A 27,680-nucleotide genomic window follows, 5' to 3' on the forward strand; every position below is an offset into this window, starting at 1 on the left:
ACAGATGTCAAAAAAGCATATGAAAAGATGCTCCACATCATATGTCATCAGAGAAATGCAGCTTAAAGCAACAATAAGATACCAGCACATACTGATTAGAATGGTCAAACTCCAGAACACTGACAACACCAAATGCTGACAAGGATGTGGAGCAACAGGAACTCTCATTCATTGCTGGTGGGAACCCAAAATGATAGAGTGCTTTGGAAGACAGTTTGGTGGTTTCTTGCAAAACAAAACATACTCTTACCATATAATCCTGCAATAGTACTCCTTGGTATTGACCTAAAAGAACTGAAAACTTAACATCCACACAAAAACCTTCACGTGGACATTTATAGCAACTTATTCCTAATTATCAAAACTTGGAAGCAACCAAACGTCCTTCAGGAGTTGAATGGATAAACAAACTGTGGTACCTCAGACAAATGAAATATTATTTGATACTAAAAAGAAATGAGCTTTCAAGCCATAAAAAGACATGAGGATCCTTAAATGCATACGACTACGTGAAAGAAGCCAATTTGAAAAGGCTACATATTGTATGATTCCAACTACATGACACGTTGGAAAAGGCAAAATTATGATGACAGTCAAAAGATCAGTGGTTGCCAAGGGTTGGCAGGGAGGGGGCAATAGACGGAGCACAGAAAATGTTTAGGGCAATGAAACTAGTCTGTATGATACTCTAATGGTGGATACATGTCATTATACATTTGTCCAATCCCATAGAATGTACACCACCAAGAGTGAGCCCTAATGTGAGCTATGGACTTCGGTGATAACGATGTGTCACTGTGGATTCATTCATTACAACAAATGTCCCACTCTGATAAGGGGTGTTGATAATGGCGGAGACTATGCATGGGTGGGGGAAGGGAGTATATGGGAAATCTCTGTACATCCCAGTCAGTTTTGCTGCAAACCTAAAACTGCTTTTTAAAAAATAGTCTTTAAAAAAAAAAGACATTGCTACAAGCAGTCACTTGCAAAGCCTGTAGCAACATAAGGGGAGAGATATTAAAGACCGAGTGGAAAGGGGGCATGTATCTGTTAAGTTCAGAGTGTGCATGTCTGCACACAAACATACACTTTCACACCTCCTACTCACATGGCATGTCACAAAGTGCTTCACACATGAGAGCCCTGCAGATATTGGAAGACTGGTGTCTATCTCATGTTTTCTATGATGTTAGGGTGTGCACGCTCATGTGTATGTTGTATGTGTATGTGCATGTATGTATACAAATTGTGTGTGCACATAAATTTATAGGTGTGCAAATGTGTTGATTTGGTGAACTATTTTTGCAAGCCATATGCATGTATTTATGCATGTATGTTGGGCATGCATATATATGTATCTGTGTGTATGTATGTGGGTGTGAATAATGGTATTTCGGCTAGCAGTGAGGACAGGACAAGCAGATGGGTAAACTTCTGAATGACTGGCAAGGCATGAAGATCTGTGTGTCCAGGTGGGTTCACTTCTGAGAAGTGAGGCCTATAGGCACCCAGCACTGAAATAACCCCCTCACCAAGGGCACTGCCGTAGGGAGGGAGCTGGCATCAAGACCCCATAGGCTCATAACCCTGGATTGCCGGGGCAGCTGGGCTCTGGCCAAGGCAGCTCCCCAGGGGAGCAGAGCTCAGGGGCATTAGGCACACGCTGACCCAGTGGCCAGGGCTGGAGGGAAAGTCAGTGTGCAAGTAGGCTGCAGGGTGTGATGTCCCTGGGGGCCCCTTCCCTCCTCACCTCCAGATTTGCCCCGCGGGAGCTGGGAGGAGGCAGACTCATGGATTTATGTCAGCCCTGTCTATGAGGAGTGCCCTGGGTGGAATGTCTGAAGCCAGCCATGTGACATTCTACTCTCTCTGGTCATGAGGAAACAGGTCTCAGAAGGGCTTGTCCCAGGTCACCCAGCAATCAGTCTAGCCCAGCACATAGTATTCGAGAAAGGATTATTGATGAGTTAGTAAGTGAAAAAATGAGTGGCAGGATGAATGAAAGGGAGGAAGGGAAGAGGAAGAATTAACTGAGTGGATAATAGGGGCCGTCTTGAACTTTTGACACTCTACTCCTTATTCCAAAGAGGGGAAACAAGAGACGCCTAGAAGAGATGGATTCATTAAAAATGGGGAACTTGATCTATTTTCTGGGGGTGAGAGAAGGCATGGAAGGAGTACACTCGACATATTGGGTTTTCATGTGATTATTTTGAGGTGTATTTGTGTGTATAAGGGAGAGTTTTTTTGTTTTGTTTTGTTTTGTTTTATAAAGGAGAGTTTTATGTGGATTGTGTATTTGGGTATATGAATGTTACCCCGAATAAAGGGGGACCAAAAAAAAAAATACTTGCTGAAGTCAAAGTTTACCTAACGCGATTACAAACAACCGAGATGGATTCATTCATTCCACAGCCATGGTCAACGCTGAGCTGGGAGCTCTGGTGGATGCCACAACAGATCAGACCCACCCTAGACCCTGAAGGAATGAGGTCTGTCTGCCAACATTAGGATCAAGGGAGAGATTGCAGTGAGCTGAGAGGGAGATACAGGTGAGGGGCAAAAGGAGTTAGGAGAAGCCAGGAGGCAATATGGGGAGTTGGGCGGGGGGGGCGCACGCAGGTGCCTGGGTGAAGGGCTTCTGCAGCTGCGCATTGGGTTTTTGGCTCACACAGTTGGCTGTGTTGGGTGCTTGTTATATGAGGAGCATTGCCTCCACGATTTCTGGCCTCCCTCCATCATTCTGAAGGGTGTTAGTAGAAGGTCATAGGTGGGGTGACTGCATAATTTATCGTCCAAACTGGGACACTCGGAAGTGAAAGAGGGCATGATTAGTGATGATGCCAGACAGATAGAACAATCTGGAAGTGTTGTGTGCAAACTGGGGCTGTCCTGGAGGCCCAGCGGCGGCAACGTGGACCGGGGAGACCCCATGCCATCCCCCTTCCAGAATATGGGCGGGGCCCCATTCCACTCAGCACTGAGGCTGACCCACGGGGCAGGGGCCAGTGCTCAGGAGGACAAAGTGGGAGAAAATGCTCCCAGGGCCTCAGATGTCCTGCGGCCCCACGGCCAGACTCGGCGCTCAGGGCCTTCTGCGGTCAGCAAGCCCGCCGCTCAGCCCAGGATCTTAGCACTTACTCAGCCCACTGTAGCACCGCTGTTTGCCACCCCGCACACACACACCCCCCCATGCCAGCCTGGGCAGCGGGCTCTAATGGATCACTTGCATTATCTCCCTCATCACTGCTTAAATATTTATCAGACCATTATGTATTTAGTGGCCAGGAGCGGGGAGTGGAAGGGGCAGAAGGCAGAACTGCTTGGGCCAGATGCAAGGGTTAATTACAGATTGGATAAATCCCCGCCCCTGGGTTAAAAATTAAATAAATAAACACAGTTGGGAGATTGAAAGGGGACTGTTACTTACATGTAAGGAAGTCCTGAGCAGCCTAATTCAGGTTATAGTGTCTCCCAGAGCTTCGTTTTAGTACCTTGCCTTCCCTTCCCCTACCTGCAAACCTGTGGGCTGCCTGAGTCTTAAACCAGCTTCTAATTAAAACCCGTACTTCCATTTTTGCTCCTCCAGCAACCAGTGTGTGGGAAAATTCAAGCTCTCCTAGAACCAGAGTCAACATCCGCCTCATAAAAGAAGTTCTGAAGGTAACTCCAGGGTTGGCACTGTGAAATATTGTTCATTATAACGAAGCAGCTGAGATGATGCTTTTTCTAATTTCCCTTTCTCAGTCAGAAATTAAATAAAAAGTCATGTCTAAATTACAATACTGGATTGAGATCAGACGAGGGCCCCATGCAGAGAGCTCATGATCTATCCTTCCCACATTTCACAGCCATTAAAAAAGATTATCGCCGGTTTTCCCCTCCCTTTTCTTTGAGGCCATTTACATTTGTTCTGAACTCTCACTGTGTTTTATTCGAATCTCTTAAAAGTGCCAGTGCACATAATTAGTCAATCACAAACTTAAATTAAGAAAAAAACAAAACAGGCAGCTGGGCAAAGTAGGGTTCTGAACTCCAAGAGCAGCTACCTAGCAGATCCCTAACTTGGCTGTTAACCCTCACCTCCCTGGCCCCACACTGTGGCCCACTGCCCACTTGGCAGAGTCTGCTGAGAGAGTGAGGGCCGAGAAGGCTCCCTCCATGCAAAACTAGCCTGCCTTTCCGCAGCCCTCCCTTGCAGCTGAAATGCCCCTTGGACCAAATGAAAATGCTGGACCGGCTGGTAAAGCATATTTAAAAAATGCTAATGAGCCTTTACTATTAAATGTAATCGAGCACTTGTTTGACTATTCAACGAGAGGAAAAGAAGAACATTGGCACATCCTGTCAGTTGTAATACAAGTTGTTGGTATTCCCAGAATGTTCCCACAAAATGTTGGAGCTGAAAATCATTACTTTTGATGGAATTTGTTACCCACCATCATTATGAATCCTTTTTACCATGTGCAAGTGGCTTTGTATCAATCACTCAGATAGTATGAATGAGCACCTACTATGTACAAGGCAGCATGCCAGGCTGAACAAGGGATGATGTATTCCAGAGTCCTGTGATCAGGGACCCTGAGACACTAACTGCACATGCGTGCTCACTCTTCAGCCGAGACAAGAGCATATTTTGATTTTAAAAAGCAGCGCAAATTACTATAAGTTCAGGACACAGATCAGGCCTGAGCACAGATTCTAGAAGTTCAAGGAAGGTGGGTCTCTGTGGGACACATTAGTCAGATAGGGCTTGGTGGAGAAGAAGGGCTTGATCTGGGCTTTGCAGACCAGGTAAGGTTTAATGATGAGGACAGAAGATGAGAAAACACTCCGGAAAGGAACAAAGTGTGAGCAAAGGCCTGGGGATGAGATGCACAGGACATTTAAGAAGGCAACAAGCAGAGCAGGGCTCGGGGCAGACACGGTGCCTGGGGATGGTCTCTGGTTGCCATAAGCAACCTCCTCAGAAGACCACTCAAGGCAGGAAGGGTTTGACAGCATATGCTATGGTTCCCATGGATGGTGAGCAGGACAAGTGACATCCGCCCCCTTCCTGCTCTTCAGAGCTGCAGCGAGAATGACCTAGGAGATACTTGCCACCACTGGCCGCCATCATAGAGATACAGAATCTGATGAGCTGCTGGAGCAAGTTGGGCACCAAGGGGCATCGGGTGCAGTCCAAAAGGCAGCAACCAGAGGAGAAAAGGGGCGAGAGGCTGGGTGGGTTTAAATGGCAAGCATAGTGGCAATGCCCCTAGATTGAACTCAGAGATGTCATATACTTTTGTCTGGTTGCAGCGTCATCCAAGCCAGCCGCAGAGCGATGCTGCAACACCATCCACATTCTATGAGCCAGAATGCCATCATTCTTCTGACTCCTTGACGTGAATGAGTTCAATTGAACTTGAAACCCATCCGCATCATCACAAAAACTTTCAACACTACATTTGTCAATGAAAGAAAAGGAAGGCTGTTAAATACTTTACATATAATTTCAACTGTTATGAATCTTTAATGGTTATAAAAATGGCTTTAAATTTTTTATCACTCACTTGTGCAAACAAAGTTTCTTATCAAGAGTGACTATCAAGAATTTGTAGAGATCATCAGCCAAACAGTCTTGATCAGGCATGGTGCGTAGTCATTTCAACCATAAGCCCTGATATAAAACAGTTACATTCATGGAAGGAAGCAAGCTCAAGTTTCTCATTAAAACTGGGAAAATGGTTTATCCTAATTCAACATATATTATCTTTCCTTATATATTTTATTTTTGATATTGCAGAATATACAGAAAATGGAATGACTTTTTTTCCTCAGCCCCAGAATAGAACCCCAAATTCCCTATAGTTAATATTCTTGTTTTCGTGTGTGTCATGACCTTAAAAGGTTGGGAAACGCTGCTCTAAGGTATTTTGCTTGATCTTCATGGACTTTGGGTGGTATATGAGTCTGATTGTCAGCTAAGTGTCCCTTTGCCATTTAATTTTGACCATAAGTCTTCCCCAGACCCAACAGAAAGGTCTACGGGGCCCAAAGATGGCATCTTGTTACCCTGAGGAGGTTCCCCCTTGGAGTTGTTCAGCTGATACCTCCTACCGTGGGTGCTGCCTGGAACTGAAGCCCTACTGGTCGCAAGACGTTGTCTAGTGAAGGAGGGAGAGGTGGGGGGAAGGGCAGGGGCTGCAGCTCCCAAATAACAAAGACATGCTTGCTGCTTACCCAATCCAACTCTCCCTCTGCAGTTCTTCTAGGCTCTCTTCTCCACCTCTTGATTTTAAATAACTTCCTGAACTATAAATGCAAAGAGTTCCAAATGAAAACTGATTGATAGCCTCGTATAATTATATAATAAAAACGCACCGATACGCATATACATTATGTGTGGGCTCATATGTCTATATGCATCTGCATCTATTCCAGAGGGAGGAATATGCAATAACGTCTTCTGAAACAAATTGTCAAGGTGTCAATAAGGAATCTCATAATGAATGTGTGGGTGTGATCTGGGGTAATTTCATTGCAATTATGTTGCTCAGGCTGATTTCCCAAGACAGGTCTTAAAGGCACAAGTCCCATTCCCAAGCGGCATGCCGGGTGTTTTGATTCCTATGGCATCCTCAAAGCATCACATTTCCAGACCAAAATGCCTTCCCTCAAGCAGACCAGACCAAGCTGAAGAAATCGGGTAGCTAGCAGAGTGTTAAGAGCTTCAGGTCCCAGCTATAAGCTTTTAAAAACCTGGGGGAATTTTTGTGTCTGACCCCCAACAATGTTAACAACTGTTCATGGCTGAGAAAGAACAATAGCACTACCCTACCAGAGAAGTTGGAAGTCCCAACAACGAGTACTAACTATATCAAGCACTGCCCAAAAATGCTAGGGGATGAGGAAGAGCAAAGATGGGGAATGGGCAGGCATATGCTGGGGAATATATGTGGCCCGTGGCCCCAGGGAATTCCCAGCCTATCCAAAGGGATAGATGCATGAACAAATACTGATAATTCAAATGGAATGTAACAGAGGTCTAACCATGAGAACCCAGGGTGGAGGTGAGAGGTAAGAAAGACTTTGTAGGACTGGTATCATCTAAGTTGGGCCTTGAAAGTAGGATAAAAAGTGCAATCAATATCTAAGACATTGGTTTTGCATAGTGCTCTATGCTGTGTACAGAGGAGACTCTTCCTCAACAGAATTTTGTGAAATGAAGCACAAACTGCATTCAGGAATCTTCTCATCCAGGACAGGACTCTCCAGTCGCCCATCCCTGAGACCAGACAATGGAACTAGCTGTCAGGAAGGCCATGTGTGGTCCAGGAATTTGTGAGAATGCTGACCCCTGGCCACAGGACTGTCTGGGCTGTCCGTGGCAGCCATGGTCCAAGAGCTCTAAGACTCAGACTAGAAGAAGAAAAGAAGGGGGAGGGGGCTAGCTGCTCAGTAGACTTCCATGAGAGATGGGGCAAAGGCAGAAATCATTTTCTCTGCCTTTGTGACATTTAAATCTAGACTAGCCAACTCACGCCAGAATCCCGTGAGTTTTTGCTGATGTCTCCTCACCCCTTATCCCTGCAACGTCCTCAGTACCTCCCCTCACCCCATGCACTCTTGCCCCTAAGTCCTGCCAACTGGGCTTCTGTAACATCTCTTGACTCTCAATCATGTCCTGACTGACCTCTCACCCCTTCAATCCATCCATTCCCCTGCTACCAGCCTGATTTTTCAAAAATACTTAAAACTTCCCTTAACTTAACCTTCCAATGCTCCCCTTGCCCCCCAGATAAGGCTTAAACTCCGAGGCATTTCCAACAAGATCTTCATGTTGTCACACATTCTTGCCTTTCCAGATCTATCCCTTCCTTGAACCACCAAACCCCACAGTCATGCCAAATTCCCCATAGTTCCTCCAGTGCTCCCCGTTTCCTCTCAGTTCTGGACCTTAAACATGCTGATCTCTCTCTCTCTCTGAAATGTCCCTTTCTCCTTTCTCTATAACAGGATTAACTCATAGAAACTTTGGAAACCTATACTCAGCCTCTCCCTCTGGGATTCACCGTCTGGGTTAGACACCCCACCTCCATGCTCCAGAGCACTTTGTGTGTGTTGGAGAAACAATCAACTGTCTCTTTCCTAGTCCATCGTGCTCCTGAGCTGTGAGTAACTTGGTGGTAGGGACTATGCCTATTACTTGTGCAAACCTAGCACCCAACATCCAGCACAGTTCCTGGCAGATAGCATGTGCTCAATAAATATGGAGGCAGGGAGAGAGAGAGGGTTATTTGGATGGATGGGTGGATGGATGGATGGATGGATGGATGGATAGGTATTTGGATAGATAGATGGATGGATGTGTTGATAGGGCTTAAAGCAACCTGATCAGTAATAAAATGAGGTTCCTCCTTCCTGTCTATACCCCACCAACTAGGTCATCCTCTAAAACAGTATATCAGATCTCCCAAAGACCCCCCAGGACTAGAGAAATAAGCAGAAAATTATGGAAGCTACACAATTGCATGGGAATGTTCACAGGAGAAGCTTAGATCAAAGCAAAAGATCCTGGGTGTAGGTCTTCCAGGGAAAGTAGACTATCCAATGCCAATGGAAAGGAAGCTGGTCACCATATTCCAGAAGGCATCCATCCAATTGTTAAGACTTTTTAAAAAGAAAGTCAGTCCGGGATTTTTTTTTCGGGGTTTCTTTTAGGTTTTGTCAAGTCAGGCAAGTGGGAAGAACTGTATAAATTCCACTTCTCTTTTGGGGACTGACTCTCGACACCAAATAAGTGAGAATCAGCCAGGTCATTCACCATCATACTAGTTACATTCTTAGAATAAAACTCTAGAAGCAGAATCACACATTTGTAAAGTATGGACATTTTTAAGATTTAATAAAAATTGCCAACTTCAGGGGCACCTGGGTGGCTCAGTTGGTTAAACGACTGCCCTCGGCTCAGGTCATGATCCTGGAGGCCTGGGATCGAGTCCCACATCGGGCTTCCAGCTCAGCGGGGAGCCTGCTTCTCCCTCTGACCCTCTCCCCTCTCATGCTGTTTCTCTCTTGCTCGCTCACTCTCTAATAAATAAATAAAATCTTTAAAAAAAAAAAATTGCCAACGTCATCTCCAGAAAAGCTGTAGCCACGTGCAGTCCCACTGTGTATCTGTTTCACTATGCTCCTACTAACATTGGAGAACCCATTTTTAAGTCTTCCCCAATTTGATAAGCAAAACTTAGAATCACATTGTTTATCTCTTTGATAGCCAGTAAAGTTGACTTTTTTCATAAGTAAGGGCTGTTTTGTAAATTTCCTGTTAATTTTCTTTGCTTGCTTCTCTATTGGATTTCTTGTACCATATTATCGGTTTGTAAAGGCCTATTTTAATATACTAGTATGATTAATCTTTCACTGTATGTTGCAAATATTCTTTCTATCTCTTAAGAAATATGACTTCCCCTCCCTCAACATTGGAAGTGAATTAATGAATTGTCACTAAAAATGTAGTTCACAGTCCTGTGCCAGATGCCCTGGGTGTGCAGAGATATGTAAAGCATGTCACCTGCCCTCAGGAAGCTTGCAATCTAGTTAATCTAGCAAGAAAAATTAGTCACAAACACATCCATGAAGCATTAACAACAATACAAGTCTTTAGGTAAAGAGAGGATTTGCAATGACCTTGAGGCCTGGGTTGGTTCTCAAGGGACAGAAACAAGAGGAGTCAGGGCATCCCAGGCAGGGGGAAAGGAGTGAGTAAGGGCACAGAGGTGGGAAAGTGAAGAGCCAGTGTGAGGTAAGGTCAGCCAGAGAGGGCCAGGCTTTCCCACAACGTTGCCTTATAGAGGCTATTTCCCTCCCCTGGCTAGGCCAAGCAGGAGCCTTTGTCTCTGAGCCATTCACATGTGTGCGCCGGCTGGGTATATTCCACTCTTTTATGATGGGTGTTGTTTGTCGGGATTGATTAGCCTTTCTGTGTGGGAGCCATCTGCTGTCTGTCAGGCTCCTTGTCTCACCAGCATGTTGATTTCTATAAATTATTATGGTATTTGGAGTCGCCTGGTAGTGTGATGCTGTGAATCCCACACATCCAAATCAGAACTGGATTGAAAGCCATTTAATGCTGTTCCCCTACTGCCTTTTCTTTTGGTCAATAGCATCTCAAGTGAACCGTGATGGGAATCATCTTGGGCTGTCCAGTACATTCTGTACCATCTCCCTTCTTCTGGCCTTAGGACTGAGCAGTTGGTACTGGCCTGGCCACCACAGTACCCCATTTCCCTGGATACAGAGATGGGTCTAGGTGAACCTGTGACTCAAGCAGGCCTGTGGGTGAGAGGAGATGTCTTTCCACTGGGGTTGCAAAGATGGGGGATGAATATTTGGAGCTATTAGTGGTCATCTTTGCTGGTGAGTGGAAATGCTGAGCAGAGAGAGGCAAAGACGAGACACCGTGTTCTAGAGGTATGGAGCCCTTGGTTCCCACATCTCTTGCCCTCAATTCTAGGAGCTTTATCAATTTCTCCCCGGCAACAAGCATCTTTACATTTCTCCCTGCTTCAGTTAATATGAGTCGAGTTTTTGTCACCTATAATACAGGGATTCCTGAATATACAGTATCACTATCAATCTAGTTGCCCAAAACAGGTATATAGCAGTCATCCTCAAATCTTTTTCTTTCACCCCAAAATCTCATCAATCACCAAATTCTCTTGATGCTACCTCTAAAATATCCTTTCAGTTACTCCACTGTTCTCTATAATTATCTGTCATCTGGTTCACACAATAGCTTCCTAACTGGTCTCCTTGGAGCTCGTCCCCCTTCAAACTCAACTTCCACAATGCTACCAAGTTGGTTTTTCTAGAATCCAGCATGGCTTCAAAAACTTCAGAAGACATCAGCAAGACTAATCCAAATCTTTTACCATAGGATACAAGCCTGTCTCCATCTGGTCCATCCTACCTCTTAGTCCCAACTCCTAATGTACCCCACCTCCCACCAATCCCATGCCTCCATGCCTTTGCACACATTCTTCCCCATGGCTTTCACAACCTTGTTCACCTGGTTTCTCCTCTCGCCCTCCACGTTTCAGCTCACATTGCACTTCTTCAGTGTACCCCTGACAACAGGAGCATAGCATTCTTCTGGGAGTTCAGGGTACTTCGGTGTTGGGGTTAAGGACAGGAAAATGACAGCAGAGCAGTTAAGAGCATGGGCTCTGAGTCAGCAGACCTCAGTGTGAGTTCTGGCTCTCACCCTTGCTAGCCATGGGGACTTGAAAAGGCACCTAATCCCAAGGCTCACTTTTCAAGTGGGGGACATAAATAAGGGTGGGCATAAAGATTAAATGAGAAAACTGGGCAAATTTCTTAGGTAGAACATAGCAAGTACTCAGTAAATGACAGCTCTAACTGATTAATGACAGGCCCTTCATCTATCTTACCCCAAATCCCAACATGAGCTCCTTGGGGGCAGGGATGAAGGGCTGCATCTTATTCTGCTCTGATCCATGACACCTAGCACTCTGTCTGGCACACAGTAGGCATGCAATGAATATTTATTTGATGACTTCTCATCTCTTTTCATCTACTGTTTTACTAGGGGCCAGGGGGCAGGAAAAGAGGGCACTGCTATGACTCTCCAATCACTACTGGGACTCTTGATGGCTCAAAACTGATTAATGAGAAGGTCTCCCTAGGAAATAATTCAGAAGTGACAATCAGTAGATCAACCAGACCGATGCGGGATAGAAATACCAGTTCCCTAATATAGCAAATACAACTGGTTGTCTATCCAAAATTCCTTTCTCCATTCTTCTTTGCTAACTAAACTCTTATTCTGATCCATTTCAACTCTCAAGGAAAATGCTATTCTCAATTCATAAGTAAGTCCTTAAAAAAAATCTAAGCCAGTCATCATAATGCTATTCTCCTTGCTGGAGCTTGTGTTTTTTGTTTTTTTGGGTTTTTTAAAAGAGGAACTTTAGTTTTATTACTTTGCCAGGCAAAGGAGGTTGCAGCAGGCTCATGCCTTCAAAACTACAGACCTGCCCAGCATAAAAGGATGAGGGGTTTTATAGGAAAATACAGGATTTGGGCAGTTTCGCTAGGATCCTGGTACATGCTGCCAGCCACATTCCTCATGTCCTCAAGGTGGTCTCATGACTAATGCTGGCACTGGCCATCTGAGTCTCCTGGCTATGTATGTATACACTGAGGTCAGTGATAAGTCAGTATTGATACGGAGTTCTTGGAACAAAGGATTCTACAGAGAAACAAGTGTAGGGGAGAAGGTGTGTGCAAAGGAGGAGGAAGTCCTCCATGGAGTTTCTAGGAAAGTTTTCTTTGTTTTTAAGAAGAGACATGGGAAGAGACAGTTCCTTTTCTTCTACCCCATATTGTTCCATCTGTAAAAGATGCCTTGAACAGGAACACTGCTATCTGGTAACCATGAAGGAAGCCCACAAGAATGGCAAGGCAGAAAAATGAAAAGAACCTGGGTTTTTTCTTTTTTAAGATTTTATTTATTTATTTGTCAGAGAGAGAGACAGTGAGAGAGGGAACACAAGCAGGAGGAGTGGGAGAGGGAGAAGCAGGCTTCCTGCTGAGCAGGGAGCACGATGCAGGGCTCGATCCCAGGACCCTGGGATCATGACCTGAGCCAAAGGCAGACACTTAACGACGGAGCCACCCAGGTGTCCCCAGAACCTGGGTTCTTAATGGCACTGTCAAGCTGTAGAATTAGCCAGCCCAGGAGCAGCCCTACCTCAGAACTCCTCTTGATTAAATACAACTTTATCTCACTGTCTCAATCAGTTAAATCAGAGTTTTCTATTATTTGAAGCCAAAATATCTTCTCAGATTCACCTAACTTTAAAGCCTTTCTCCCAACATGCCCCTGCTTATTCCCTTCTTGAAGGTCACATAATACTCTTACTTCCCCATGTCCTTTTTTACATGTGCTGCTCTCTCTTCTTGAAGAGTATAATACATCTTTCACTCCTTTTTCTCCTGGCTAACTTATACTTTCCTTCTGAAGCTGGATTCACCCTCCCTGGGGGTTGGATATCTGAATACAGCATGGTTCCTCATAAAAGGATTCCATGGTTCCTCGAAGGACAACTTAGGTAAACCCTTTGTTTCCTCCTCTGAACCCCATTAGCACTATGTGCACATTTTAAGTCACATTTAATTATAACCACTGATCTTGTTCTTCTCTTCAACTTCAGGAGAGCCCCATGAGGGTAAGGGCTACATCTTATTCCCCAGTATCCCTCGAACCTGGCACAGTGCCTAGACTGGAACATAATAAAGACTCAATAAATGATGAATGAATGGAGAGACACATGGATGATGGACAGTCTCTACCACTGACAAGCTTCCAAACTTGCCAGGGAAACCAGAATAATATGAACAAACTGTAGAATGACAAAAATGATGGCACGTTGTGTGATGCACAGACTTCTAACATCTTAAAAAGGCATAGTAACACAACTTTAAGGTATCACTGCATGATATTAAATTAATTGAAATAAATAAAACATATAAAACCCAGTTGGGGAAGGAGCATGCCTATCAACTGTTGGTAGCATTGCAAATTGGTTCAGTCTGTCTAGAGAGCAATAGGGCAAGATGTAACATAAGCTATAAAACTGTACATACCCTTTGACATAGTATTCCATTTTAGGGAGTATACCCTGAGGAAATAACCCAAACCAAAAAAAAAAAAAAAAAAAGGCAAATTTATATGAAGATATTTATAGCAATAGTACTTAGAATCCAGAGAAAGACAGTAACAAGTAAGCTCTAATGGGACAGTAAAGCTAGGCATATTATGGCATTACATTTTAGATCAAAGTGAAAACTGGCAATGTCCACATATATGAATGCATATAAAAAATTATGATAAATGAAAATACAAAATGGCAACAAAGAACTGATTTAAATTATATAAAATTTTATTTAAAAAAACATTTATAGGGGCTCCTGAGTGGCTCAGTCGGTTAAGCGGCTGCCTTCAGCTCGGGTCATGATCCCAGGGTCCTGGGATCGAGCCCCGCATCGGGCTCCCTGCTCGGCGGAGAGCCTGCTTCTCCTTCTCCCTCTGTCTGCCGCTCTGCCTACTTGTGCTCTCTGTCTATCTCTGTTAAATAAATAAATAAATAAAAATCTTTAAAAAAATAAAAATAAAAAACATTTATATTGCAAAGGATATTAAAGAGAAATAAAAAATTGTTTACTGATCATTAGGTTCCTCTATTTGCATGGAATTCAACCCCCTGGCATTCATGTATCTTATTCAGGTATCTACAGTACATGATGTTGTCAATATACTGAATCAAGCTGATGACTTGTAGGATGAAGAGATGATTAAATATCTCTGTGGACTAAACTGTGACATGGAGATGGAAAGCTGAAGCAATAAAGTGTACTGCAATCCTTGCCAGGTGAAAACAAAGTGTGTTTTCTTACTGGAACTGAATTTTTAAAAAGCACCTGCCATCCAAATAGCTGTAGAGTATCACGGGCTTGGTATTCTCTCCAGTGAGGCAGCCATATCTGGAATGGCTGTAATTAGAGGCCACTTCATCATGTTTATAATAATCTACTGCCATTCTCCAAGATACAGCCATTTTCTACACTGGAAAAATATGGGATTTAAATGGGGTTTTGATAGGAATTACCACACCTCCACCTTTTGAGTCTTTAATGGTTATAGTGATTTCACCCAAGAATAGGGTATTATTATGGGTTTAAGTCTTGCGTTTGGCACTTCCTAAGAAACCCTTAATGGAATCAATATAATAATTCTGCCTGGTATCAAATATATCTATTCCAACCTGACAGTCAGGAACTGAGAAAATAACATGGAATGGACTTGGGGATTCACTAGGCCAACTATGATGTCAAAATTTCATTTATCGCCTAACTCCCATAAGATCTCCCAGTATCCCCAGCAATTAGCCCAGAGCCCATGAAAAATCTAAAAATTATAGATGTCTCCTTTTCCGCCAAACCACCATTACCTTGGTAAAAGGCTCTGGGTCTCTCTGAAGATAGCCAGGAGTGGAATTTACAGTATATACTTGTGGTATAATGGTAGGGTCCTTCCCCAGAGGTGTCTGGGCCCTGGGTCTATGGCTCAAGTTTAGGAATTGGGTGAAAAGCAGTGGTTCTCTATACCTGGTGACTCAAAAGGGGCTTTTGTCCCTTAGGTCCAGTGTTTGTTATTTGTTTGTTCTGATTACATGGACCAAGAAGTTTCTTAGAAATTATCCATGCATTTCAGTGCAAAAGACTTCATGGTCTTTTAACCATCCCAAAGGTAGCCATGGGTGCAGGCTGGTCTGATTAGCATACCAGCCTGCTGCCTGTTACAGAACCTTGTGCATTGTTAGACACTGTTAGCTGTGTACCCAAGAGCCACCCTGCACATTTTCCTTGCCAATGGAAACAAAGTGTGTTGTGGTGCAACACTGTGCTCTACTAAAAGTTCTTTTTTTTTTTAAAGATTTTATTTATTTATTTGAGAGAGAGAATGAGATAGAGAGAGCATGAGAGGGGGAGGGTCAGAGGGAGAAGCAGACTCCCCGCCGAGCAGGGAGCCCGATGCGGGACTCGATCCCGGGACTCCAGGATCATGACCTGAGCCGAAGGCAGTTGCTTAACCAACTGAGCCACCCAGGCGCCCCTCTACTAAAAGTTCTTACAGTACTAAATTTCCTTGCACTTAGGTGGCAAGTATGTGACTTAGATTCTGACAAAGCAGACAGGTGTGTGTGAAAACTGGATTTGGAAGTGAGCACAATGAAGAGAAGGTCAAATGCAGTGGAGCTGACATCTGGTAAGTACAAGGCGAAGACAGCCCGAGATTATACCAGTGCCAAAGGGCAGTGGTGTCGATAAAGCCGCCTCAGAACCCCAGGCTCTGCTCTTTAGCCACATCCTTGCCCAGCGCAACCTGGGGGGTACATAATATCCTTTTATAAAATCCCTTGCTGCTTAAGTCAGCCCACACGGATTCTGTTGCAATTAAAAACATTAAATAATACATGCACCACCTTGCCTCTGGAGGTTTTTAAAGTGTCACTCCTTAGTCTCTTCCCCTGGGGATTCTAGTAATCCCAAGGAAATCAAGGATCTCATTTCAGTTATAGCACTCTCAGAATAAAGATAAGAACCGTTACGGGTCTCTTCAAAGATGTTGGTAATCATGGTCATTCTCAGTGATCTGGTAAAGGAAGTATCTTTTAGTCCCTCTTAGGAAATACAGTGAGCAAGCTGCATATGATAAATCCATGTCAACCTTATCTACTTAATTTTTTTAAGTCTTTACATTATATCACATCTTGCTGGCATCTTATTTTCATTCTTTATGTGCCATTATTGAGTACAGGTTTCAGTAAGTCATCTAAGAAAACAATTACAAGTCCCAGATGCTTGAGCTAACATGTTGAATCAAACGTCTTTGATAAGTACATCCATATCCATAAAATCAGCCTGATCTAAAATTATGTTCCTCCAGAATGGAAAGCCATTTGAGATGCTGGTCACCAAAATGAATGACACTTGTCCTGTTTAGTCACCAATATTGGTTCTCCAAGTGTTATCCAAGAAGCTCTAGGGGCTTCTCAGGACACCTGTAGGAGCAAAAAAAAAAAAAAAAGCAAGCCTCTGGGCACCATACTCCACTTCAAAACTGTTAATTCATGGCCTCCTGCGTGTTGTTGATACCATTTGGGTGTGAAATGCTGGCACCTGCCTGGACAAGTGTTGCTCTCCATCTTGGCTGTGGAAACGACCTGAAAGTCCAGAACATTCCATGGCCAGACCTACCATGGTCTGTACCAGTATAGGCTATCTGTGTGTCTCCCTTTTATGCTGTGTTCCCTTCCTTCTGTCTGGGGCCTGAAGCTCTAGAAAGCATGGGGTCTCTTTTTCTCAGCTCCCCCCTCAACATTACTGTTCAATAAAGGAGCCTCTTCGGTGCCCTCAGATCCCTCCATGCAAACACCTGTCTGCTTTCCCGTGGGCCGCCCCAGGTGTAGCACACTATAGAGGTGGCAGGGCCTCAAGCCTCAGAGTTACCCCAATCCTAAAAAGAGGTGGCCAGGTGTCTGGAAGGATGATCAGTGGGCAGGAAGAGCATCATTTCCTTCTTTCTCTTTATCTGGAGGCAGAAGTGGGATAAAGCAGAACCACTGGTGAATAGAAGAAAAAATAGATGAAGTAATAATACCAGTCACATACCTATGAAATATCACGTATCCTTCTTCCCAAGCGTATCCACGTCTATTATTCCATCTATGGGCAGACTTGCCTAAGAATATTATTTCCATTTGATGGGTGCGAAAAGTGGGACAGAAAGTAAGACCATGGGCTGAGCTGAAGCCAGAACCAAGACCTCTGAGTCCTTCCCCAACACTTCTCCCCTGAGTCCCTCTGATTCTGTTTCTCCTGCCCCTCCATTCCCCACACAGGTTCACACCAGGTCCAATCCTGGGAAAGATGCCATCAAACTTGGTTTCTGAGGGTGACTCTACTTTGGGCAGAGAAGCCCTTCCCTTTTATTCAGGGGGCTCCATTCATTTCTGAGAAGAAACTAGAGTCCATTGTCTCCCACTAGGAAACAGCTTCAAAGAGACACAAATGCAGATTTTGGCGAGCTAAGAGCGCCCATGACTCTACTTCCAAGAGGGTTCTCTGCACCTAGGTTTGAATGAAGTGGGTAAATAAAGACTTCATTGGTTCTGCATTAAAACCCAGTCAGGGATGACATCAATCTTCTGAAATCACTGGGGAGTGAGAAATGGGTTAATAATCCCTAGGGAGTCCCACCCACAAAAGTTGGAGTCTTTAACTAAATCCTCTTCTATGAGGACATAATGCCACATCATTAAACTGGCCTGTGACGAGCATTTCCCCTGCAAACGCACCAGCCCTGCTTCATCTGCCTTCAGTCTGCCGTGGACTCAGGCTCTGGCTTCTTAAGTGGGCTCAACTGTATTACAGGCTTCTGTGGTGATGTGGGACTACAGCGAGCTCCATTTTATGTTCTTAAATATTCATAAGGAGCTTTGCAACATTAATATCTTAGATGGCTTACAAGAACACTTAAATACCGGGTCTTCACTCCCCTCCCTTCTCCCCAAAAGTCCCAGCCTGCTCTAATTTGTGTAATGCATTGAGCCATTTTAATAATTGTCCAGGGATTTATTTTGTGGTTCTGCTGCCCTGTTGCAGAGGGTGTAATTACTACCCCAGCTTCTCTTATCATGCGCTAATCCAGCTTGTTTCACTAGTGGAGAAGCCAAGATTGGAAAGGGCAAATGCAGGACAGGGCTAATGCACAGGAATTAAGTTATGGCCTCAGCTTTCCCTTAACCATCCCATTCCTCCTACAGCGTTGCTGCTGCTGGATATGGAATGAGCAGCATTTGAGGTGTCTAGAGGATGTTTTTAATTAAAGAGCGAGTTTTAACAAAAGGAGCAGATTCAAGAATGGGAGACCAGGGCTATCAATGAGTACCCAAACAATAAACTTTTGGCACATGCCACTCAGGGACAAGAGGCTCAGAGATGTGTCCTATCCTAAGGTGGCGTGAAACTCTGTTGTCATGGTTTTACATAAAAGCAAAACGGAGTAGACACAGCCAGTTATAATGGGGGAAGAGAGTGGACGGACGCTGAGTATCTTAGAGCTCACTGAAATTTTCTGATATGGTTCAAACACCAGGAACTCAGGAGATAATGCCAGCTACTCTAAATCTGGACACTTCTAAAGGGATGCAGACATAGTGGGCTGCATGGGAGTATGCACGGCATCATTTTACATAGGGTCAGTTAATCTTACATCACTGATATTGCCTGATCACCTCTTGCCTCCAGCCCTATAAGCTCAGGGTAAGAAAGATGAGAGGAGATGAGGTGGCAATAGTAAAGACATGCAGAATCCATGTCAATGCACAGAAAAATCTGAGCACCAGCATGCTGGGCCAGACCCATAAAGCTTAGAGGACTCCAATTCTGAATAATTCCAATAGGGAAATAAGCCAACATACATAAAAGAGTATTAAACCCCTTAGAGGTGAACATATAAGCACATGCAAATTAATACAAAGCTGATTAAGAATATCTATGCTCTAGGAATAAGCCTGTTGTCACCAACCACCATCATTTTGAGGCAACACTTCTACATTTCTAATTCAAGTTCAAATGTCTGAAGCTGGCAAAGTTGTGTGCTGGCCTAGAGCCATGGACCAAGCCTAAGCCCCATCCTTCTCATCCTCTCTGCTCCCACCCCTTCCTTCCCACAAGGCCATTCTCTGGCTAGCAGTGCTTGCCCATAGAGGCAACCATGTGGACCGCATTTGATGTCTTGGGAAAGTGAAGTCTTATAATCCAGGTTCCTACAGTTCTTTCCATGAAAGCACTAGTCAGAGAAGGCTTCATAACAGAGATGAGAATTGAACCGGACAAGGCTGGGCTAGAGAGGAATATTCCAAAAAGTCAAGCAATGCTCTGGGACGACTAATTGGTTTGCCTGTTGGGGAAGATATTTACCAGGAAGTTGTAGGAAATTAGGCTGGAAAGAAAGACTGAGGCCAGAACATCATACTTAAATGATGGGGTAGCCAGCTTACAAAACCCAAACTGGTTTTCTGCAATTACCTGGTACCTTTGGTCCAAGAGCAATGAAGTCATCCAAAAACTGACTAGTTTATCTGTCTTTGCTTCCACCACCTGCCTTCTATTTTCTTTCTAGGAGACATCATCTGAACAGCATGGAATAGTCACCCCACTCGATCTTAAACTATTCAGCCACCCATACTTGAGCATAAGAAGGTCTCTCTACCTGAAGCATGAATTATCATGCATTACTTTTACTTACTCACATTCTTCCCTGTAAGCTCTTAAAGGCACAGCAAGATACCTCCATTTAGAGGAGAAAGCAATATCTCCTCTCCCACCACACCCCACCTCCATAGGACGATCCTGCCCCCCACCATACACACACAGGTGTATTAACCCCTCACCAGGCTTGCTGACATAATGAAATCTTCCAGGACATTGGGGCTTCTAGACCAGAACTGAGAACAGCATGGGATCAGATCCTATTCAAGGAGTCTAGTGAAGGCCATGTGATGTTAAAAGCCAGAAGTCCTACTTACCATTCCCTTCATGATCTTAAACAAACAGATTCCCACCCTAGGCCTCAGTTTCTTCGCCTACAAAATGAAGGAGTGAGTCCTGACGATCTCCAAGCTACCTTTGTGATCTCAGACCTCATGCATCTCTTTTTGCAACAAAACACTTTGTTGGAACATGGTCTTAGCTGGTGGACAAATTGCCCACACAGACTACAAAGATGGCTTCATAACCAAGGGCCTGCTGACATTTAATTAATAACAGCATTATTCTCTCTCTAGTTCATGTAAGATTCTGAAATAGAAGGGAAGGTCAGCTGTTCCCCAAACCAGCTCCCACAGGCTCCTTGATATCCAAGCACCAGGATCACAGACTTCCCTTGTCAGAACATGATTTACAGCACTCAGAAGAGATACATAAATTTCCGTAAACATCCGCAAATGCCCCAGACATCAGATTCCACGAGCGTGGGGATGGGGTTGGGTAGAGAGAAGATCCTGGGGATTGTGGGTGATGAGGTAGCTCCCTGTGCCGGGCAGCGCGACAGCTTCCCTAACTTCAGGGCATTAAAGCTAAATTTGACTAATCGTGAGCAGTTCTTCCTCTGCTGAGCACCTGAGCACTAATTACATGCCTGGTTAATTCAGTAATGTACACACATTGCTGCGCGAACCCAGCTCTCTCCTTTCCTCCACTTCACGAGATTAATGGGGGAAGAAGAAGGTTGTTACAAACCTGTTTGTGTGGTTGTTCTTTACACCTCCTATGACGACGACCAAAATTGATCTGAATCCCCTTCCCCAACGTTGCTCGGGCACATGCATGGGCATCATTTAGCACATGGCCCCTCTCCCCCGACAGCCAAGCACATGGGGCACACTCAACAGGGGGATGGTGAGTTTGGGAGGGAGACTGGGGCAAAGGTGCCATTCTCAGCAGAACTTCTACCATAAATACCCCCATGGTGTCCCGATATCACACATTTATTAGCAACTGTTTCCAGATGGCCATCGTGGGGTGCTGGTTTCCAGGATCATTGCAAGCTTTCCTGTGCCCTCGCTCCACACCCCTCCAGACGCTGCTTGGTTCTGTCCTGTGAGGATTGAACTAGGCGTGCATTCCAGGGTTACAGCTGTCCCTCAGTGTAGGAGCCTGAAATTCCAAGTTCTCTGGGGCCCAAAGCAGGGCAGAGACTCAAGAAACAAAAGGGTGGAGGGTGCAGGAAAGAGGTTTGCCAAGTGGAACAGGGGAGAAATCTGGGGTCTCCTAGACACTAAGACAACTTAACCTCCCACCCTTGCTGCCAACATCAGGACAGAACAGGAGAGATGGCCCCTTCTGTCTCACACACCGTTGGCTGCCCTTCTGTGCTCTTTTCCCCAACAAAACTTGCCTTGGTGTTTATAGCCTCGTTCCATTTTTTTTTAATGCTTGTAGAGGGATGGGGAACAAATCCTGTCATTTAGCCCAGGCTCAGCCCCCCCAGAAATACCCCTAGCTTCTTCCCTCCCTCCCGCTTAGGAATGACCCTCAATTCTGGCCTCCGTAAGCATGATCTACTCACTCCAGGCTTGGCTAGACATCCACGGAATGGAAGGAACCCCAGCAGCAGGCTGTCTGCCTGTGTTCAGTTCAATAATCATTTGGGGAGCATCAACCTTGGGGGATGCCATTTACTGAGCATGCCAGGGATGCCAAGGTGAAAAAGACAGGCTCTTGCTTTCAGAGAGCTCTCAGTCAAGCAGAGAGTGGAACAAACTTCCCACTGTGTCCACTGATCATGTACATCCAGGCATATGGCTCCATGGGGGTGAAGAGAAGAGACCATTCACCGCTGAAGAGAGGGATGCTCAGAAACGCTTCTCCAGCAGAGAGGAGATCGGAAGGAAGAAGGGTGATAGACCGACAGAGCCGAAATGGAGCAGCAGGAAGGACCAAGGAACAGCAAGTGCAAATGCATGGAGAAAGTGGCCAAGACAATTTGGGGGTGACTCTTCTCCTACATCACCCCTCCTTTCCTCTCCTCCTCTCTCACACCTCCCTTCCCCTTCCTTCACTAGTTCCCAGGAAAGCATCCCCAGAGGCCCATGGCCAGTGCAAACCCTCAGCGGACCCTCAAGGTCACACAACAGCCCTGTCCACACCTCGGCATAAAAGACAGAGAGCCTGTGGCTTCTCCACTTCTTTGTCTGTCCCTCCCTCTCAGGACCACTTATCACCTACTCTGGACCAGTAAGCCAGTGACCTGCAGGGCAGATTTACACCTTAAAAGAAAAAGAATATGATGCTTAATAAAATGATGGTGGAACGTCAGGGCATCAAGAACAAGCCCTCCTGAGAGCTATTTTGGAGGGTAGGCACACCTTCATTGTCCTTCAGATAATAGGGAGGCTGGACCAACTCGGGTGTAGTGAGTTGGGCAGACATCTTTAAGAGCATCACATTACATCAAAAGATCTCAAGGCCTTTTAAGAGCAAATTCCTCTCAAGATAAAGATGGGAGCTCTGGGATCCAGTGTCTCTTGCCTTCAGAGTCCACTGGCCATTTGGTCATGAGGCAGCAACTATGAGAAGGCAGAGCTGAGTTCCTGATTGAGTTAAGTCAGGAGCCAGGCTGGTCCCCGTGCCCTCCTGGTGTCAAAGGGGGATTGGAATTCACGTTGTCTCCAGGCCATTTGTCCCATCCTATTGCCTCCACACCCCTCTCCCCAAACCTTAGTACCTCTCAGTTTTAAAAAGGGACCCTGGAAAATGTCCTTCAGCCCCAGCTGTGGAATCACCCAGTGATGTGGGGGATCCCCATTTGTTGACAAGCTGTGGCCTGAGCCCCGGAACAGACCAGCAGTGAGGTCACATCCCCACCGTCTGCACCCTCCCCCAAGCCCCCTGGCCCCAGCCAGGCTGGGTGATGAACAGTGCTGGCCAGGTCCATCTCCGCTTCCCAGAAAAGGGGAAGCTCTCCACATAAACCACATACACGGGGTTCCACCACTGTTCCCATTGATAACCAAGAGCTTTGGCAACTGCACGGCCTCTGAAAACAAGGCAAGTCATCCCAGAGATGCCCTGATTACATCACGGGCTGTAGCCCAGCCAAGCTTTTACCCTGGCCCACAGGAGAACTGGATCTGCAGCCGGCCCCGGCTGCCACTGAGCGGCCCCACGGCCACCCGGCCATAGATCACATCTGTAAGCCCGTGGAGTTCATTATCTCCCTAATGCGGCTTCTTTTGCAGATCATTAGAAAGAAACTTGACCTGACCTGTGAACTCCGAAATCGATTGTTGCCTTGAAACGGTCAACAGCCCATTTTCTAATCGATGCGTGGAATAATTTTATACATATTTAAATTATATATTAACTTTAATGCTTGTTAAATTTATCTACCACTTTCCTCCTGTGCTTCTTTTATATTCACTCGAACTCAGGAGGGTATATTTACCATTGGGTGGGAGGAAAAGAGGTAGGGGGGTGGGGAATCTAGGCCAAGACCAAGTGAAGGAGGGAAGAGAAGTCCCAGGGCTGAGCCAGAGGCCATGGAGGACTAGGTGGGGTGTGAGGAGGAAAGTGTGTTCGTGTCTGGGAAGAAATATGTGAGGGTATGGGTGTGTATGTGTGAAAGCGTGTATGTATGTGTGTGTACTTAGGACAGAGTGATGTGTGTGTGTGAAATTCTGTGTGTATCTGAGAAATACACGTGTATGTGAGTGTGTCTAAGAATATGTGTATACAGAGTGATGTGTGAGTGTATGTGTGCCAGAGTGCATCTGTATGTGGAAATACATATGTGTGTCTGTGGGTGTGTATGAGAGAGAATATGTGTGTAGGTAGGAGAGAGTAATATGCATGAGAATGTGTGTAGGTGTGTAAGGGTATGTGTGTATCTGGGAAAATATATGTGTGAATATGTGTGTATTTTCTCTTCTATGCACTCTCCTCCAATTTGTCAAGTGGTCTAGACACCTTGCCTAACCCCTAATACTGAGAATTAGAAAGAATTTTTCCTCCTTAATATACATTAAGGAGCTATTGATACAGGGGGTTTGTCTGAAAAGGGCAAACTCAGACCATTATGGTTATCCTCAATGTGGCTTGAAAATTTTAGTACAGAGAGGGGTCCTCAAAGTGATAAACTATCTGGAAAGAAGGCCAGAACTGCTAATGGTCTTGAAAGCAGAGGTTAACCTCGTGTTCATCAAGCCTGAGACCTCGTGGATCAGTGAAGCCCTTGAAATTGAAGAAAGCACCAGTGTCTGGGTGCACGTGCGTGTGTGCGGGTGCGTGCGTGTGTGTGTGTGTGTGTGTGTGTCCAGGAAGAGACCTGTCACATTCACTAGACTTTCAAAAAGATTATGACTATGGAAGAAAGAGGACTGCAGATCAGATGATACATTATATTCTTAGGGGCAAGTACTGCTTTCTCCATCCCCCCTGCATCTGGCACTTTCAGACACAGCCCCAGCACCCCTGGCCTTGTGTCTCTCTGGGGCAAGACTCACCATGGGTCTCTAGCCTTAAGCCAAGAACAACTGATTGAGGGCCACTCACACGCAGAGCAGAGCAACAAACAGACGGCCACAGAGCAGAGCAACAAACAGACAGCCTCCAAGTTCAGAGCCCAAATCAGTATGCTCGTGCTGTCCTTCCTGATCCCAACCTTCCAGAGTTTGGACACTCCCAAGATTTATATTCTCTGCCTGCCCCTGTGGATGAGGTGTAAACAGATAAGCAAACCTTCTAGAAACAATCGTTAAAATATTCATACCCTTCATCTCCGTTATTTTGCTTCTAAGACCCAATTCTAAAGAAATAGTCAAACTGCAAACAAAGGTTTGTGCACAGAGATGTCCCTCGGAGTATTAACACCGGAGCAAATGACCGGAAACAACCTACCAGCCCAGCACCAGGGAACAGCCAAATCACTGCAGAACATTCATATGAAGGATTGCTCTCCAGCAAGTAAAAAGCATATTTACACTTACGAACCATACAACTAAATTAACTACCAATAATTTTAATTGCCCATCCTCTATGTTTAAAAACTTAAAAGTACGTTTAAGGGAGGTTTTAATGACATGGGGAAATGCCTGCAATACAATTCTACAGTAAAACCACAATATGGTGGGTTTTCAAAATTTGTTCAATGCATACAGAAAACAATTGAAGGAAAAAACCCAAAACCCAAAATCATAACAATGATTTTCTGAGATGGAGAGATTCTTCTGGCCTTTCCATACATTTTTGTACTTTCTAAGTTTCTTTATTAGCATGCATTAATTTAATTTTTTAAAAGCTAAGTTAAAGAAAAATCTCTGCTTTCCAATCCATCCACCGCAAGAGTCATCCTTACCTCCAGACCCCAAACTCACAGACTCCAAATTTCTATGTTTCCCTCCTTCTTGGGAGCACTGCAGCTAAACTGGAATGCCCCCACCAAAATTTGCATTCCCCCTTAGTGGTCCTCTAAATAAAATCAGAACAGTACTTACCTCTTCAATTCCTTCACACTTCCACTTTCTTCGTGAACTCCCAGAATCCCTCCTCGGGCAATCTGTTTTAACTTATTTCCCTTTCCCTCGTTATTCACAACAGCCTGATCCCTCATTTACACAAAAATGCCCAACTTAGGTGTGAGAATACAACCCGGGATGCCTCTGTGAAAGCAAGAGAGGGGTGGGCAGGAAAGGGGAAAAGGAAGTGGGTGAGAAAGAAGACCAGCTTTGCTGTATAGGTTGCTACCTACTTCCCCGGGGAAGATCAAGGTCATCTAGTGTGAACTGCCTTGACTTCTTCCCTCTGCCTCAGAGACTCTCGGCATCATTATCATCCATCCTTTCAGCCCCCGTCCTGTCTCAAAAGAAGACGTATTTTCTTACTTTGCCAAGGTGCACCCCTCCACCTGGACTATCGATCCCATGCCTTCCCATCTCTTCCAGACCATTACTAGATCAATCATCCCCAGCTCTCCAGGGTCTGTGATCTCCCCTCCCTAGTGGCTCGTCCGTCCCCCTTCTGCAGGGTCAGACTGCACGGATTGGAATCCCTCCCCTACCACTTACTAGCTAGGCGGGGCACTTTTCTTCTTGGTGCCTCAATTTGCATGCCTGAAAATTGGAATAATAATAGCACCTGCTTCGTATTGTTTGGGAATGAAACGAGATGCTCCCATTTAAACCGCTTAGAACAGAGATGTCCCGTATAATGGTAGCTGCTGCCCTCATTATTGCTGTGGTCCTCAAGCATGCTCAGTGGGGGCTCCTGTTTGGGGAAATGCCTTTCCCAGCACCCTTCTCCCTCATTCTGGTACCCTGAATCACTCCTTCCTGTCCAGGGAAAATCTCTCACTGCCCAGAATTTCTCTGCTTCTATCAGATCGCAGTACCTTGCCATCCAGGTGCCCCCCTCCCCGCTAAGAAAAGCGCTGTCACTGGCACTACGACTCGCACCCCCAAACCCCCAGGACGTCCCCCAGCCTTCACGCCCCTCAACCCCCATTATGATCCAAACCCCTCGCTTCTCCGAACTTTGGTCTCCTTGGCTTCCTATCGGGCCCAGCCTTTGAGCTCGTGTCCCCCCTCTCCACACCCTTCTGTTCCCCTTCCTCTACTAGCAGCTCCTTGTCTGTTTGCTCCTTAGACAGAAGCTCATCCCCCAAAGTTCTGAAGCAGGTCCCTCCTCCTCCCACTCAGTCCCTTTTCCCAGTGACCCTGTTAGCCCAACTGTGGTATATTCGCCCTCTCATTAGCTCTTCACTGGTAAAACCAGGTGATAATGTCAATCCTGGAGGGCTGTGGGGAGTCCTGTGGCCAATTATTAGTTTCCCCTTCTTCCTCCCACCCCCGTCTTGGTCTCAGTTTCTTTATCTGTGAGATGGGGGCAGCAGCATCAAGGATTTATAAGCTCCTTTGGGCGACTCCTTTGAAAGGATTTGGCCCCAGTCCTCTGCCTTACTTAGGAAGTGACTCCTGATGAGAGTTTACAGGTCAATAAATAATATTCCTTTTCCCAGACAAATGATTCAGAAGCGCTGAGCCCACCGGAGAGGAAATCAGCCACATCACTGCCAGGCTGGAAGATGCGGCTTAAGATCTGGGGCAGTCACAGCTTGCCAACATTTCATTCCAGAAGTCCCACCTCCCCTCCTTCCTGGGAGACCAGTGTCCCCTCCCCAGCATGCAGCAGGCTCCATTCCCTATTTCTGTTCCCAGTGACAAAAGTTCTTTGAGAACATGAGAGAGTCCTGAAGTTTTCCAGCTGGACAGGGGGGATAACAGAGTTTGGGTTGAAATGGGCCTCCTGAATCCCTTGCCTAATTTCCTTGCCCCTGCACCAGGAAAGCCACATGGGTGGTAGTGAGTAATGCCTATTGCTCATGCAACCCCCCGAAGGGTGGACCACCCAGGGACTGATGGTGCCCCATCAGATCAGCCAGATACCCTGTGGGACCCCAGTCTAGAGGCCCAGGGTAATAGTAGTTCATATTTATGGGGCATTGTTCTCGATGCTTTGTATGTATGAGTTCATTTAATATTTAC

Source organism: Leptonychotes weddellii, chromosome 13, assembly GCF_054177405.1.
Source record: "Leptonychotes weddellii isolate Sample4059 chromosome 13, ASM5417740v2, whole genome shotgun sequence".
NCBI classification, from domain to species: Eukaryota; Metazoa; Chordata; class Mammalia; order Carnivora; family Phocidae; genus Leptonychotes; species Leptonychotes weddellii.